Source organism: Colobus angolensis, unplaced genomic scaffold (genome assembly GCF_000951035.1).
Source record: "Colobus angolensis palliatus isolate OR3802 unplaced genomic scaffold, Cang.pa_1.0 Scaffold531, whole genome shotgun sequence".
Classification (NCBI taxonomy): domain Eukaryota; kingdom Metazoa; phylum Chordata; class Mammalia; order Primates; family Cercopithecidae; genus Colobus; species Colobus angolensis.
In genome coordinates this window covers 651,088-665,747 of record NW_012118833.1, presented here as the reverse complement: position 1 = coordinate 665,747, position 14,660 = coordinate 651,088, and the positions used below count along the sequence as shown (strand labels likewise).

The window sequence follows — 14,660 nt, the reverse complement described above, 5'->3', positions numbered from 1 at the left end:
CCTTCAGGCAAGAGCACCTGCTGAGGCACATTCCAGGCCGGGGCTTCATCACTGTTTTTAGTCTGTGGTTATGGACTTGAATGATTAAGTCCTTGACTCCCAGATATTTCCCTCCCCAGGACCAAGTCCGAGAGTTATACTCTGCAGCAAGAAGCCTGATGATAAGATCACAGACTATTGTGTCTTCTCACGGAGAACCACAGTGCACATTTTTGACGTGAAGCTCTGTGTGACGCAGGAAAGAGCACAGGCTTTGGCGTCAGGCTCCCCGTTTTTTAGCTTTGTGACCTCAGGCCGGTTCCTTAATGATCCTAAACCTCAGTTTCTTTATCTGTAAAATGACAATAATACTAGTGTATATCAGTCAGGATACAGGCTCATCTACTGTGACAAAGACCCCCCAAAATAACAGTGACGTGACTAAGATAGAAATGCATTGCCTGAGCAGCCCAGAAGTGACACAGGGTTGAGCCCTCTGCCATGTTGCTGTGTCACACATGGGGTCTCTGTGTCCATTGCAGGTCTATGATGCCACTCCAGCCATCCCTTCTAGCCAGCAGCAAAGGGAGTAGGAGAAATGGAGGGCTGTCTTTTGCAGAAGGGTGGCGGGATTGTAGGAAGTCTCCACAGTGTAGGCCAAGAGCTGTCTGAGTTGAGGGAAGAGCTGGTGCCAAGCAGTGTTCCACAGGGATGATTGGAAGTCCCCTCACTAGACCTGGTTATGACATATCAGATTTACTTTTTATCCATGGCCCAGTGGTTATCCCTGACCCAGAACATCAAAATCTTAGCCCCGTCTGCCCCGGCCAGGAGGGGCGAGCTTCTCTTCATACGACAGGAATCCCTGTCTTGCTAGGCAGCTCCTGGTGGACTGCACCGGGGCTGCACAGCCTCCCAAGGAGCCTTTGCAGTGCCCGGCACTACCCCACCTCCCCAGGGAGGCTTCGCTGACTGCCCAATGCGTCCCTTTATTGTGTGTCCCCATCCCTTGTTGTCCGTAGCAGCCCTGAGAGAGCTTAACAGCCACAGACCGCTTTCTAGGTAAGCACTTTGCTGTGAACATGCAATTTTGTGCTAGAAGAATCACTGATGCTCTTCTAGCCCAGGATATGGTAGCCAGAGGTCTCTGTGAGTAAATCTGGGAACACAGACCATATGTCCTCTCGGGAAACCACAGCATTACAGTGTCGAAGGCACTCAGTAGAGTCCTACAGTAGGCATGTCTGTCGACACACATCCCACCCAGGGCTTCCCAAGCATTTTTTTGTTTGTTTGTTTGTTTTGAGTAATTCTATTAAGTTATATAACCACTGTCCTGAACTTGTTGCTCTCAGGTCGTTCCTCTCACAGAGGGGACACTGAGGCATAGTGTGGGACTGGGCTGAGATCATCCTGCCAGGTGACAGCAGAGCTGGGAAGAGAACCAGGCTTCCTGTGTTCTAGGCCAGGGATTTTCCCACCTATGTGCCTCTTGCCTGTCCCCACTGAAAGCAAGAGCCACCCTCCCAGTTTCCAGAAACTGCTCCAGGTCTGGCTTCCCTGCTCCAGGGTTCCTATCCCATGCACCCATCGGCATCTGGCCCCCCAAACAGTCGGAGGGCAGGGCTGCTGTCTTCTGCTTCTCCTGCTGCCAGATTTGCCCCACAGCATCCAGCCTGCTGGGGAGCAGATCAGCCTGTCACTGAGAATGAAGCACCCAGGTTTGCGGCTGGGACCTCTTTTTTGCCATCCATCAATTAGAGTGGTTCAGGTTGTCACTCTAAGACTTTCACCCTCACTTGCACTCCACTTCCCTCCAGGAGTGACAGGAAAGGGCAGCACTGGCACCTCTGTGTGCCTGCACCATGGCCAGCACATTCCTCATGTCAACCCATTTGATCCTCTTCTCTTGCACCTTGGAGGGCACCATGTTTCTTACCAGGACCCTGATTGATATGTAGGTTCTATTATTATTCTCATTCTATACGTGAGAAAATGAAGTTCAGGGAGGGGACTAGCCCAAGGTCACACCACTCATAAGTGGTGCAGCTGAGCTCAAACCCAAGCAATCCAGTTCCAGAGTGTGTGCTTTTAACCCAGGGGTCCACAACCCCTGGGCCACAGACCAGTACTGCTCCGTGGCCTATTAGGAACTAGGCCACACAGTGGGAGGTGAGCAGTGGGCCAGTGAGCGAACCTTCATCTGCATTTACAGCCACTCCCCATTGCTCACATTACTGCCTGAGCTCTGCCTCCTGTCAGATCAGCAAGCATTAGATTCTCATAGGAGCGTGAACCCTGTTGTGAACTACATGCGAGGGTTATAGGTTGTGCGGTCTTTATGAGAATCTAATGCCTGATGATCTGTCACTGTCTCCCATCACCCCCAGATGGGACTGTCTAATTGCAGGAAAACAAGCTCAGGGCTCCCACTGATTCTACATCATGGTGAGTTGTGTAATTATTTCATTATATATTACAATGTAATAATAATAGAAATAAAGTGCACAATAAATGTAATGGGCTTGAGTCATCCCCAAACCATCCCCCATTCCCAGTCCGTGGAAAAATTGTCTTCCACAAAACTGGTCCCTGGTTCCAAAAAGGTTGGGGACCGCTGCTTTTAACCCACCCAACAAGGATGCATGCCCACATTATCCACCTTGACTTTCCTACCAGGAAGATTGCTGGGAGCCACCACCTTGGACCAGGCACTGAGCCAAGCACATAGCTGATAGCCAGTGAGTACTGAGAAACCAGGAAAAGGGCAGACTCAGCCAGCCATCAGAGTGACTCTGGCATCGGCTGTGCCTGCAGCTGACTGGCCACGCCATGGTCATGTCCTGCTGGCAGTCGGACCCAAGGTGCCTCTGAGCAATGGAGGCCTCATCTGCTCCAGTCGAGGCTGATTTTACTACCTTCGCTGGCTCGTGGGGTCTCACCAGCCACCAGGAGAGGAGGGTGAAAAGACCACTCCCACGTGTCCCCATATGGGGCATGCCAGGAAGTAAGACCAGAGCACATACTTGGGCTCCTGGCTGTAGAAGTTCCCAAGCTATATAGGGAGAGGAGAATCAGGCCTGGCCTCTAAAAGGAGGCTACTTCCTCCTGGGGAAAAGTCAGGGAAGGTGGGAAAATGCAGCCTTCATAGCCCTGTGTCATAAGCCACCCAGCTCTGATAGCAAGAGTGGCCGGCATGAGGGCCAGTCTTCCCTCTGTGTGACTTTCTGGCCTCTGGACAGTCAGGAGCTCAGGCAGCCTGGGGTCTGCTGGAACTCAGCAGCAGGGGTGGAGGGGGGGTAGGGTCTTTGTCATGAACCGGAAGCATACCAGGCCTTCACTTAGAACACTGACCCCTCACAGAAAGACCAGCCCCCAGGCCCTGCCCCGCCTGGCAGGGCGACCTCAGGCCCATCCCTTACCCTACATGGTCTCCATTTTTTCATCCATTAGATCCGAGGAACGAGATCTAAGATCACCCCTCCCCCACTCCACCTCCTTTTTAGTTCTATAAATTCCCCTGGCAGAACTTAATTGCTAAGTTTAGGTGATTGCCAAGCACAAGGTTCTTCCTTTGTATCCAAAAAAGAGTGGCAGGGAGGGGGAAGGGAAAAAAAAAACACAGAGTTTCAAAGTTAGGGCGCCTGTGTTCAATTGGAGGTTGACTTTCTCTTAAGGAGGGAGTTGATGTTCCCACAGCCTCCAGGCTGTTAGCAGCAAAAGCAGCCTAGCAGGAGGGGCAGCCCTTGGCGAGCCCCCAGTGCAGGCCACTTGCCCCACAGTATCCAGTGCACTGCGGGGCAGATCAGCCTGTCACTGAGCATGAAACACTCAAGTTTGGGGCTGGAACGTCTTTTTTGACATCCATCAATGAGAGTGGTTTAGGGTTGTCACTCTAAGACAGGACTATAGCCCAGGTCGGGGACTGTAGAAATGGGCATGGTCCCCACCTGGTGGGGACACCAGTGTGGACTGGCACACATGGGCCATGGAACCATCGGGGTGAAGCCACTAAATCAGGCAGAAAAACACTGTCAAGTGTTAGCACCACAGCATCTGTGTCAAGGATAACCATGTCTCAGGGACGCAGGAGACGAGCGGCCCCGTGCAGAGCTGTCAGTTTTAGTCTGATCAGTCCAGAAGGCTCCCAGTGTGGTGGGGAGAGGAAGGATGGATTTCAGTAGCAGCTTGCTAGATGAGGATGAGATGGCAGAGCATACGGTGCAGGCTTGTGGAGGGGGTACAGAGGCCAGGGAGGTCTTTGGGCAGCTAGCTGACAGCACTGTTACAAACATTTTGCACACATTTTATTGATTGGCCCACTCCCCAAACCCAGACCACATAGGCAAGTGTCCCATGGTACTACTGGGGTACCTGGAACCCAGAGCAGTGGGGAATGTCCCTGTCCCAGTCCCCCAAACATTGCACCAGCCTCTCCAGCTTCCCACTGCTTCTCCTGCCTCTCACCCCATAATCTGTGCTCCACACAACAGCCGAAGTGAGCTTTTAAAAATGCATATCTAATCCCCTGCTTAAAAGCGCTCAGTGGCATCTTTGCTCTCAGGATAAAGCCAGCCTTATCTCCTGCAGCTTCTGCCACAAGCTCTGCTGCTGACTCTTTAAATGCCGCAACCTCCTGGCCTCAGGGCTTCTGAGTGAGTTATCTCCTCCATGGAGGACTTCTCCACCACTGCTCCCCTCCCCCAGGCCTGGGTTCCACCATCACCTCCCCTCCCTTGGAAGCCTTTCCTGACTCCCCAAATAGGCTGGGCCTCTTGTCCTGCCTCTCAGACCCCTGGTGTATGTGCTCACCTGAGTATTTGATCAATGTCTGTGCCCCCTGACCCAACAAGGCTGTAAGGGACAGGGGCAGGGCCTATATGACTTCAGTTGGAGTCAATCTCCAGTACCCAGCATGGTGCCTGGCTCAGAATTGGTGGGTGTTCTACTAAAGTCTGCAGCTAATCCGTGGTAGAGCTGTTCTTGATCCCAGATGTTTGAGTACCTGGCCCATTGCTTTCTGTATTGCCCCTTATAAAATCAGAGCAGTTAGTTAAAATCAGATCCTGGAGACCCAGAATGAGTTTGGAGCCTGAGTTCTAGAACCCACTTGTTCATAGGCCCTCTCGCAGGCTTCGGTTTTCTCACCTGCTGAATTGAAACCACACCTGCCCAAGCACTGTGCAGGAAGCAAAGAGTAGGGGTCACACACGTGAGGCATGTGAGAGGGGGTGCCTCCTGAAAGCTGGCTCTGTGCATCCACTCCTGGAACCTGGCCCCTCTCCAGGCAGGGCACAGAGGCAAGCACCCCCAAGAGAAACCCTAAACCCATTAGCATTCCCTCCCCACTCCGCTGCCTGCAGCCCCTGACAACCACTGATCTGCTCTCTGTCTCTATGGATTTGTCTATTCTGGACATTTTATATAAATGGAATCATACACTATGTACTCTTTTGTATCTTGCTGCTTTCACTTGGCATAATGTTGTCAAGGTTTTTTCCGTGTTGTAGCTGAATCACATTTCATTGCATGGCTAAACCAAATTTCATTCATCCATTCATCATTTGATGGACATTCAGGTTGTTTCCACCTTTCGGCTACTATGAATCATGCTGCTATGAACATTCATGTACAAGTTTTGTACAGACTCATGTTTTCATTTCTCTTGGGTACATAACTAGGGGCGGAACTGATGGTTCATAAGATAGTTCCATGTTTGACTTTCTGAGGAACTGTCAAACTGTTTTCCAAAGTGGCTGCACCGTCTTACGTTCCGATCTTCCACATATGGGGGTTCCAGTGTCTCCCCGTTCTCACCAATACGTGTTATTGTTCATCGTTTTTATTATAGCCATCCTCGTGGGCGTAGTGGTACCTCATTGTGGTTTTCATTTGCATTTCCCCAGTGATTAATGATATTAAGCATCTTTTCATGTGCTTTCGGCCATTTGTGTATTTTCTTCAGAGAAATGTCTATTCAGAATTGTCCCATCTTTAAATTGGGTTATTTGTCTTATGGTTAAGTTGTAAGAGTCTTTTATTCCGGATACGAGCCCTTTATTAGATATGCGATTTGCAAATATTTTCTCGCCCTCTGTGCATTATCTTTCCAATTTTGTGACGGTGCCCTTTGAAGTCTCACCTCATTCTTCTCTTGCCTCTGCCCCCTTGCCAGAGCCCCTCACTCCTCCAGACCTACTCATCTGTCTCTGTTATTTTATGCTACTGCAACAAAATACCTTAGAATAGATAATTTAGAAACAACAGAAATGAATTGCCCACATTTCTGGAGGATGAGAAGTCCAACATCAAGAAACCAGCAGATTTGCTGTCTGGTAAGGGTTTCTTCTCTGCTCCATAGATGGTGCCCTGTCACTGCATCCTCACGTGGCAGAAGGGACAAAAGGCTCCCTCAAGCCCATTTATAAGGGCACTGATCTCATTCAAGATGGCAACACTCTTATGATCTAATCGCCTCCCAAAGGCCCCACCTCTTAATATCATTGTCTTGGGGATTAGGTTTTGAGCATGTGAATTGTGGATGGACACAGATATTCTGACCATAGCACCATTGCCTGCCCTGACTTCGGGACTTGCACTCTTTTGGAGCTTAAGGAACTGGCTCTTTCTTGCTCCACATTGCTCCACATTCCCCACCAACGTTCCCCAGCAGGCTCTTGCCCAGCAGACAATCTGAACTGCACCCAGGCTGCAGTCATCCCTGAGTTTGGGGACTTCTGAGGCTGTGTGCTGAGTTGTGCCAGCAGCAGGAGGAGCCCACCATTCACTGAGTATCCCCCTGTGGCCACAGGCTGGATGCTTGCAGGCACAGATATATCCCACTGTATCCCCAGAACAATCTCAAAAGATACTGGTATTTTTCTACCCTGTGGAGAAAATGGAGCCAGAATTTAAATATGGATTTTTTTTTTTTAAGACAAGGTCTAGCTTTATCACCCAAGCTGGAATACAATGGCATGATCTTGGCTCCCTGCAACCTCTGCCCCCCAGGCTCAAACCATCCTCCCACCTCAGTCTTCTAAGTAGCTGGGACTACAGGCACATATCACCGTACCCAGCTAATTTTTGTATTTTTTGTAGAGATAGGATTACATCATGTTGCCCAGGCTGGTCTTGAACTCATGAGCTCAAGTGATCCACCCACCTCAACCTCCCAAAGTGCTGGGATTACAGGCATGAGCCACTATGCCTGGCCAAATTTAGAATTTAAAATGGAGCTGTTCACTGTCTTATTACACAGCATGTTCATGGCTTATGAGCTGCACGTTCACCTCTGCTGTCCTGTTTGACAATTGCCGACTCTGAAAAGGACCCAGTATTTAAAAATACTGGAGAAAGTATTAATACCTCCGTTGGTATAAGCCCTAGTATGGTAGCAACAGAAGTTTCTTGACACTCTGGAAAATGCCCAGCTCCACCTGCTGTAACCAGCAGCCCCGAAATCTCAAGGCCTCAACACAGTGAACGTTAGTTCCTTGCTCCCACCAGTCTAATGTGGAAGTGGTGGAACAGGGGTTGCCCTGTCCCCATGTAGGCCCGAGCCAACTCCCCTGTGGTCAGTGGTTCAGCCTCAGCTGAGGGTCTTCTGCTGGACTCCTGGTATCAGGCCAATGGACTGGTGAAGGTCACAAGGGAAGTTTTTGGGGCCGGGCCAGAACTTGGACCCTGGTCACACCTAACTGCGGGGAAGTCTGTGAAATGCCTAACTGTGACCTCAGGAAGAGGAAATGAAATACTTTTGTCAGTAGGGAGCCAGTCTCTAGCATAGCGTTCAGGTGCGAATTTTAGCCCAACTGCTGCCAACTGGAAGGAGCACCTCTGCTGGGGTGACAGGTCCATTTTTTTTGGCTCTGTTGGCTGCTTTCTCCTTACTTGGGCCCAGCTGAGCAGTTAAACAGCTTTGCTTCTCTATGACATGACAGAGCACACCAGAAAATTCATTTCTTGGTGGCTGTGGTGGTGGCTTCTCACCCTGTCTCCTGTCCCAGCTCTAAAAATGGACTGCCCTTCTGATATGAAAATGCATGACATCTCTGGTACACAAGTCCCACGTTCTGTGTGCAGACAGTGTGCCAGCAGCTTCTCCCGTGTGATGTCAGTGTTTCCCTGGCATGGCACACATACTTTGGTGGAATATGAGATTAAATGGTACGTGGATAAACTTTTTATTCCTACTTTTATAGTTGCATATCGGTTGTAATATGTACTTGAAAAAAGATCACTAACGTATCAAACCCATAATTTCATATCTATGACCGAAAATGAGGCTAATTTCAGAGCTATCCTGATATTGGGTGGGGAGAAGCAATGAATGAATGACGGTTTGGGAACGTTGCATGGGGTGAAAAGGCTCAGATGCCCGACCCACTTGCCAGACTTGCTAGTGTGTGACCTCTCTGCACCTTTCCTCCTCTGTAGTATGTTCCCACATGAACGCAGGGTATAGGAAGCTTGGTGTGCCAAGTGATTAACAGCAGTACCTAGCACATATTTCATGCTTAGTAGGCGATAGGTCCTAATGTTGTTAGGAAACATCAAATCATATCACTTAACTGTGCTGACAGTATTGTGACAGGGTTATTACTATACTTTATAGATGAGCTAAGAAAGGTTAAGTTGCTTGCCCAACAGGCAGCAGAGCCATGCGCTGACCCCCAGTGTGCCTGACTCCTACCTAGGCCAGGCTCTGCGAGGGGAGTTCACTTGCAATCTTGGCTCTGGCACTAACTTAGGAGGACACTGCAGGCAGGCCCCGTCGCTCTCTGGGCTTCAAGCTTCCCATAGGTGGAATGGGGGACCAGCATAACTCTTTGTGCAGGATAAGTCTCGCAGAATGTGGAGGCTGCTCTCTTTGCTCCAACCACATCAGAAGCCTTTTGTTAAAAAAAAAAAAAAAAAAAAAAAGGACTGGATGTGAGCTAGGTGTCTGCATGCAATGCCCCTCTCAGATCCTCTGCCTGTCTCTGGATTCTTGCTGCTGCCTCTCTCGTCACACTTCTTTACGACCAAGCTTCCAACCTACCCCAAGTGTAAACCATCATTTGTTTGTCTGTCATCTGGTGATGGACATTTGACTTGTTTCCATTCCAGGACTCTTATGAATAATGCTGCCAGAACACTGATGTACAAGTTTTTGTGTGGACATATGTTTTCCTTTCTTGCGGTAACTACCCAGGAATAGAATTGCTGGGTCACGTTGGGAGGGTATGTTAACCGCATAAGAAATTTCCAAACTACTTCCCCAAGTGGTGCTACTCTTGAAAATTCTACCAGCAACATGTAAGAGTTCCTGTTGTCCTGCACACTCGCTGACATTTGGATTGCCAGTCCTTTTAATTAACTGCTCAAGTTTGTGCACAGTGGTATTTCACTGTGGTTTTAATCTGCCTTTCCGTGGTGACTAATAATATTTGGCACCTTTTAACATACTTTTGGGCCATTCGTGTATCTTCTCTTGTAAAGTAACTGTTCAGATCTCTTATTCTTCCCTTTTATTGGGTTGTCTTCTTATTAATGAGTTTTAAGATTTTTTTAATATCCCCGATACAAGTTCCTTGTCAGATATATGAACTGTTCATATTTTCTCCCCGTCTGTGACTTGCCTTTACAATTAGCATTTTTAAATAGATTGTTTAATGAATGTTGATCCATCCACCCTCCAGCTTCCACGTCTAGTCTATACCTCCCTTTCCAGCATTGGGAGCCCTTTGCTAGTTATTTCTATTTGACTGTGAGAGGTCTTCATCTGCAGATAAAGAAGTGGTAATGGCATCAGAGGTTGAACTTGTGGACTCTGGGGTCAGACAGTCCTGGATCCAAGTCCCAGCTCCGTGGCTCACAGATGGGCAGGTACTTCTCCTGGTTCTCCTGAGCATTGCTTTTCTGGTGTGTAATATGAGGATAATAAGTCACCTACCTCCTTGTGCTGCTGGGAAGATTAAATGAGATGATGATCTCAGGGGCCTAGCACCTATCAAGTGCACACAAAGGCTGGGCTGTACCTGTTAGCACTCCTGTTGCTAAGGCACGTTAGCAGCCCAGGCCCAGCCCATGTGAAGCCACTCCGCACAAAGCAGGCTTCTTCTCCCTTCCATCTTTATATCGAAAGCACCACCTTTCTCCCAGTTATCCAAGCAGAGACCCTGGACTCCTCCTGCCCCTCCATGTCTCACTTCCTGTTGCAGAATGGTTGTTGAATCAGCCCTTCCTCTCTCTGCCCAGGCCACTGCCCTGGCGAGGCAGCCTTCCCTCTCCCCGGTGTTCATACGGTGCTCCTCACCAAGGTGGTCTTCCTGCCTCTGCCTCCCAATCTTCCACCCTGCTTGCCACCGACACTGTTGTCAAAGGCTTCCTTTCTAAATCAGAAACCTGGCGCTCCTGGGTGGGTGTTTGGGGGAGACCACAAGCAAGGCTCGGCTGTCACTGGTGTCTTCCTTGGTTATAAATAACAGGCTCTATTCTTAGCCAACCAGCAGTTAATTCTCCTCCCGTACTTTCCAGAGCCTCTATTAGGCACCTTTGGCTGTCCTTACTGGAGACAGGCCATTCCTTGGCCTTTGGCAGGACCCATTCCTTTGATACGTGATCAGAAAATTTAATTATAAAGCCAATTACTGATTTCCTGAGCTTTACAAGGGAGACAGGAAAGTTTGATTAAGTTTGAATTTGTGTTTGGCTGATTGCCAGCCAAAGCCGAATGGGCTTGTGGGAGATTTCTGTTGTTGCTGATTCTGTTCCTGTTTTGTGGCAGCGCTCTTGGGGTGGGGGCAGGCGCACTGGTGTTGTGTTGTGGGTTTTCTACTCCTCTTGCTGAATGGCTATTCCTCTGTTGTGATGCATGAGATGTAAATCCCCCGAAGACCGGTTGCCAGAGCAACGGGCTGGCATTGAGCTCAGCTAAACAAAGTCCTTCAGCTTTGAAGGCAGAAGCACTTGTTTCCCATGTGGAGTTGAGTTATAGTGGCCCTCAACAAGGCTGCATTCAAGGATGCCTACATGAACAGGCATGCAGAGGGGGTCGCTGAGCCTGCTGGAGGATCTTCAGCGGCGTGTCTGGGCTCTAACTACCTCTAGGACCTACCCAGGGGGACACACAGATGCTGAGGCTGAGGATCAAGGCTATTCAGGGTGCCTCTGCCCAGCTGGTCACCCTCACCCTAGAACCTGCAGAACTGGCCTTCAACCAGTGACAGCCTGCTGGGCTCCAGCTACAGCCCAGCACAGGTGGAGACTGAAAAGCGACCCTTTGTCTCTAGCCAAAGCACTTGCTTTTTCAGATACTTTATGGGAAACCAAACAGAGCCCGTGATGGGACCCAGTTGGAGCTCCCGGTCAGAATCTGAGTTGGTTCTAGAGACCCAAGTTTTTTCCCTAGCAATAAAATGAGGGAATCCCAGTTCTCTGGAAGCTGTAGCCATCCCACAACTCTTCCTACAAGGTACACATTATTCAGGAGTGATGGTGGGGTCCCACTTCAAAGCATCTCCCTCATGCCTAAAATCTCCCAGTTAGAGCCCTTTGGGTGTTAAAGGTTTTTAGGTCTCTAAGAATCCTGGTTAAAGTACTAATACACCTGAAAGGAGAAGCATCTACCAGTAGGGATTAGCCATCAGCTAACTGAGAAAACTGCCATTTGGGAGTAGGACACGGGATTCCCTGTACCTAAGGTGGGGTCAGATAAACTCCACCTGCCTCCCAGCTTGCTTGAGGCCAGATCCAAATGTGACCTCTTGCACCAGAAACATTCATATCTCTTAACATTCATATCTGGTGTGATGTACCAGAGCTCACCAAGCAGTCATGCCCTGCCCTGTACCCTCATCCACATAGCAAGCTCATGAGCTGGCACCACCTTGACCCTCAGTTGCAGACAAGGAAGCCAAGGCTCAGAGAGGCCAACCACCTTGCCCAGCATCACACAGCTGGGGAGTACAGATTTTGGACTCAGACCTGGGATTTCTGAATCCAAACCCAAGCCTGTTTCCTATGCGCAGTCACCACCCAGTGGATGCCATGGACACTGCGCGCCTGTTTTGTCTAACTGGGGTGTGTGTGTGTGTGTGTGTGTGTGTGTGTGTGTGTGTGTGTTTAAAAGGTGGGAATTTTTGTTAAGTTTGAATTTCTGTTCTTTTCTTTTTTAAATGAAACTGTTACAGCTTCCTGGTGGAGCTGTAATTAGGAAATTCTGGGTTAGTCAGCTAGGCAGAATTGAAAAATAACCAGGCATTGCTGGATGGAGTACTTTTTCCCCTTCTTAGAAATTCAGGTTTTGTCAAATTTCTGGGGAGGAGGGAGTTGTGAAGATGGAAAAATGTGTGCAGCTGGGCTGGGTCAGGGAGTGTGTATTCTCTTCTTTATGTAGAACTAGGCGATTAAAAAAATAGTTATCAGGTGGGAGTGCTGGCTCACGCCCATAATCCCAGCACTCTGGAAGGCAAAGGTGGGCGGATCACTTGAGCCCAGGAGTTTGAGACCAGCCTGGGAAACATAGCAAGACCCTGTCTCTACAAAATAAAAATAAAAAAGTATCCAGCCATGGTGGTACATGCCTGTGGTCCCAGCTACTTGGGAGACTGAGGTGGGAGGATCACTTGAGCCCAGGAGGTAGAGGCTACTGTAGCCATGTTCACGCCACTGTACTCCAGCCTGGGCAACAGGGCAAGACCCAGTCTCAAAAAATAAAATAAAATAGTTATCTTTGTGTAGGATGATCTTCTGCATGTGCAGATATGAAGCAGCCTGTGAAAGATGGTAAGGAAACAGGTGAAGAGGAACCCTGGCTGGAGCCCAGGCTTTGGCAGGAAGAGGATGCGAGCCCCAGATGTGGGTTAAGGGCTCTCAAACCAGGTGCATGCAGAGACTCCATTGTCACGTCCCTTCCAGCTTGCATGTACTGATCAGTGACAGTGATGATGACAAGGGCAGTAACAACTGCCCCCATACGTGGGGCATATATGCCAAGCTCTGAGAGACTCTGTCAGTTCTGTGTTACTCTGACAGTCTTCATTTTAATAGTAATATGCTTATTTTAATAAGAATCCAAAACATAGCCCATCCAGCTCATAACTGCCCAGATATTAGAATGGGGCCAAAGTAGGGGTTTAACTTTTTTTAAAAATGAGTCAATTAAATGAAACATATGAATATAAGGATGGGGTATCGTGGATTGGACAGAAATTGTGAAAACAAGACAGAAAGGTCTGAAGTTTGGGAAAGGTTGCCTCATCCATATGAGCAGGTAAAATGATTAACCTCATTTTACAGATCAGGAAACCGAGGCTCAGAAAGGTTGAGTAACTTGCCTACAGTCACACAGCTGATAGATGGCAGAGCCAGCACCAAGACCCAGCCTTGCCTAACTCCAAAGGCACGACTTGGGGCTGCTGTCCAGATACACATTCCTACCTTCACTCTCCAGATGAAACCTTCAGTGCTGGGTTAGCTAGCCTTCCTGGGGCTGTCCAACTCTGGAGAAAGAAGGCCTTTCTCACTCCTTTCTGAAACATAAACAGAGGCAGATCCCACTCTGGGGAGATAGGGCCCTGGGGCCTGCTTCCTCCAATCTGCTGCGTCTAACTCTCTCAAATAAAAGCCTTTTCAGAAAGGGCCTGGCATGAGGCTGCATGTGACTGGCAGGGCTGTGACTGCCAAGGCTTCACTGTGCTTCCTCGCCCCTGCCCCAGTCCCACCCAGCCCGCGGCAGCCCCCACCTTCCTTTCTTCCCTGGTCTCTCTTAGCTCTTCCTTCCTTCTTTTTTTGTCTCTGAATCATTTTTTCCAATTAGCTGTTGACTGTCTGTTAAATAATTCTCTGAATGATTTCTAAAAGCCTCCTGATCACTGAAACCTCAGAGTTGGAAACACATTTATATTTATGTGGAACTGAGCTTTTAGAACATTATTAAATTTGCATGGGGAGCTAGCAGAGTAGCCACTTCCACACAATCCAGATCATGAGGAAGCAGCATCTTCAGCAGGATGGAAATAGTTCCACAAGCCGCTCTGCCTGGTTTATTACTCTACTGGGAGAAATCAGCACAGTCTGACCTGGGGGTCCGGAGGCAGCATGGACCCAGACAATGTGAGCAAATGCTGTGGCTTAGAAACCACTCAGATGCCTGTGTTTTATAATCGGCCAGCTTCCTAACCTAGGGTTCTGGGGCTGCGACCTCAGAAATGAAAGGCAGATTGGGGTGTGTGTGTGTGTGTGCGTGTGTGCACATGTGCATGCGAGTGTGTCTGTGTCTGTGTCCAAGTGTAGCTGGATGTATATTTCCTGGGGGTGGCTTAGTGTGTGCATGACTACATGCCTTCTCTCTCTTAAGGAGAGAGGCTGTAGCTTTTGTCCCATCTCAAAAGGGCCACCTATAATCCTAAAACATTTGCACTAATGACCCACTATGTACCAGGCGTGTAAGCTGCTAGCTGAGGCCTCTGAGCAGGATAATTCTCATAGAATTTAGAGTTCAGAAAAGAGAAACAAACAGAAAAGGCTGTAGATAGTGGTCAGGCGGTATAGAGAATTTAAATAAATGGGTGGCTTCTCTCAGTCAGAGTGGTACCAGCTGGCCCCTGGCTGCAGCTCACCATGGCCAACTGTGTGACATAGTAACAGTTAACCTCTGCTGACTGGTCACCATGCTCCAGGCACTCTTAAGTGGC

General features: G+C 49.0%; 1 protein-coding gene across 2 annotated transcripts in view; it reads left to right on the top strand.

Moving 5' to 3' along the window:
- The window catches only part of GNAO1 (guanine nucleotide binding protein (G protein), alpha activating activity polypeptide O), a 166,821-nt gene that overhangs the window by 94,719 nt on the left and 57,442 nt on the right, over positions 1-14,660 (top strand). The gene's annotated exons all lie outside the window — the stretch shown is intronic.